Source organism: Humulus lupulus, chromosome 4 (assembly GCF_963169125.1).
Source record: "Humulus lupulus chromosome 4, drHumLupu1.1, whole genome shotgun sequence".
In the NCBI taxonomy this organism is placed as follows: Eukaryota; Viridiplantae; Streptophyta; class Magnoliopsida; order Rosales; family Cannabaceae; genus Humulus; species Humulus lupulus.
The window spans coordinates 101,988,471-101,991,080 of NC_084796.1; the positions used below are offsets into that span (position 1 = coordinate 101,988,471).

The 2,610-nt window shown below is 44.6% G+C and overlaps 1 non-coding gene across 1 annotated transcript; it reads left to right on the forward strand.

The window, feature by feature from the left end:
- The first annotated feature begins 2,196 nt into the window (after positions 1-2,196).
- LOC133833532 (small nucleolar RNA R71) lies at positions 2,197-2,303 on the forward strand. The gene has a single exon (XR_009892908.1). It is a non-coding gene; the product is annotated as a small nucleolar RNA R71 (small nucleolar RNA).
- The last annotated feature ends 307 nt before the right edge of the window (positions 2,304-2,610 follow it).

Consider the following 2,610-nt stretch of genomic DNA (forward strand, 5'->3'; position numbering starts at 1 on the left):
CCCTTCTTAGGTACCACTTGCACAGGGCTCACCCATGCACTATCAGAAATTGGGTATATCACCCCAACATCCAACCATTTAAGAATCTGATCCAATACTACATCCTTCATGGCTGGATTGAGTCTTCTCTGGGCCTCTATGGATGGCTTGCTATTCTCCTCCAATAAAATTTTATGCATCACTGTCGCTGGGCTTATTCCTCTAATATCTGCCAATGTCCACCCAATGGCCAATTTATGCTCCCTTAGAACCCTCAACAGTTTCTCCAATTCTACCTTTGACAAGTCAGCTGACACAATGACCGGTAAAGTTTCATTCTCTCCCAAATAAGCATATTGCAAGTGATCTGGGAGGACCTTTAATTCCAATGGTGGTGGCTGCTGAATGGAGGTTAGCGATTTATCAGTCGCATCCGCTAATTCTTGGAACTTTTTCCAATATGGTAAGAAAGAGTTGATCCAGTTTACACATTCTCTGATCTCAGCATCCTCATCATCATCGCCCTCATCACCCAATAATACTGCCTCTAAGGCATCACTGCTCATCCTTCTCTTGGAGACTGCCTTTTCTATCATATCCACACTAAAGCAACTGTCACTAGCCACCGGATACTTCATAGACTTGAAGACATTAAAGACCACCTCATCTCCTTGAACTCTCAGCTTAAGCTCTCCTTTTTGAACATCAATAAGAGCTTGGCCTGTGGCTAAAAATGGTCTACCAAGAATAATAGGAACATCTGTGTCCTCCTCCATGTCCAGAACAATAAAGTCAGCGGGAAATATGAACTTATCCACTTTCACAAGAACATCCTCAATAATACCTCGTGGATGTGTTAACGATCGATCTGCGAGCTGTAAAGTGACAGTTGTTGGTTTTGCCTCCCCCAAACCAAGTCTTTTAAACACAGATAAGGGCATCAAATTGATACTTGCCCCCAGATCACATAAGGCGTGCTTGCATTCAAACTTGCCAATGGTGCAAGGTATGGTGAAACTCCCCGGATCTCTCAGCTTTTGGGGTAACTTCCTTTGTAAAATAGCGCTGCACTCTTCAGTGAGTGCTACAGTCTCATAGTCCTCCATTCTCCTTTTCTTTGACAGAATCTCCTTCATAAACTTAACATAACTGGGCATCTGCTCCAAGGCCTCCGCAAAAGGAATGTTTATGTGCAGCTTTTTAAACACCTCAAGAAACTTAGAAAACTGTTTATCAAGGGTAGTCTTTCTAAGCCTCTGAGGGTATGGAACTCTAACTGGCTGCTCAATGACAACTGGGGGACTCTGTTCTGACTTCTGATGGTCTTCAGTAACCCTTTCTGAGTCAGACTGTGCACCCATCTCTTTTTTCTGAACCACTGCCTGTGGAGGTCTAGGCTGCTCTGTTTGCTTCCCACTCCGCAAAGTGATTGCTTGAACTTGCTCCTTGGGGTTGACTTCAGTATTACTTGGCAAGTTTCCCTGGGGTCTGTTATTGAGCATATTTGCCAACTGCCCAACCTGTGTCTCAAGGTTTCGAATGGAGGATCTTGTCTCAGTCATAAATTGAGTCTGAGTGTTAGTAAGAGTCAACAGGGCAGCTTGCAGTTCATTAGGTCTCTCAGGTTGAGGCATTGATTGTTGAGGCCTAGGCTGCATTGATGACGAAGCTTGATTCATAGGTGGCTGAGGCATGTTATTATGAAATTGACCCTGAAACTGAGGTTGTTGGCCTTGATTATTCTTCCACGAAAAATTGGGATGATTTCGCCACCCAGGATTGTAGTTGTTGGAGAATGGATTATTGAGTGGCCTCTGAAAATTTCCCACCGCCTGAACTTGAGCATGATCCATGGGGGTGTTATTCATACAGATAAGGCACTGATCGACAGAATGAGCACCACCACACATTTCACATCTCACTGCCATCTGAACCGCATTAGCAGACACACTACTCTGTTGCAACTGCTTGGTCAAAGAGGCTACTTGCGCTGTTAAGGCAGTGATTGCATCTAGCTCATGCACCCCAGCTACCTTTCTGACTCCTGATGATCTTTCCTCAGACCACTGATGGTTGTTTGTAGCCATGTCCTCCAGCAGCTCATAAGCGCCAGTTGCGCTCTTGCTCATAAAAGTGCCACCCGCTGCAGCATCTATAATGGTTCTGGTTGTCGGACATAAACCATTGTAGAAGTTCTGTACTAGCATCCACTGTTCAATGCCATGATGAGGACATCTTCTAAGGAGTTCCTTAAACCGTTCCCACGCCTCATATAATGACTCTCCGTCATTCTGGCAAAAGTTATTTATCTCTCCCCTTAATTTAGCAGCTTTGGACGGAGGGAAGAATTTGGACAAAAACTTCTGAGCTAGATCTTGCCAAGTGACAATGGAGTTTGGCTGCAGAGAATTCAGCCAACTTTTAGCTCTGTCCCTTAGAGAAAATGGGAAGAGCCTAAGCTTGATTGCGTCATCACTCACCCCATTATATTTGAAGGTTCCACACAACTCCAGAAAGTTGGACAAATGGGTGTGAGGATCTTCAGAGGGCAACCCATTGAATTGCACAGAGGACTGCACCATTTGTAAAATAGCAGGCTTTATTTCGAAGTTGTTGGCCTCTACAGTTGGT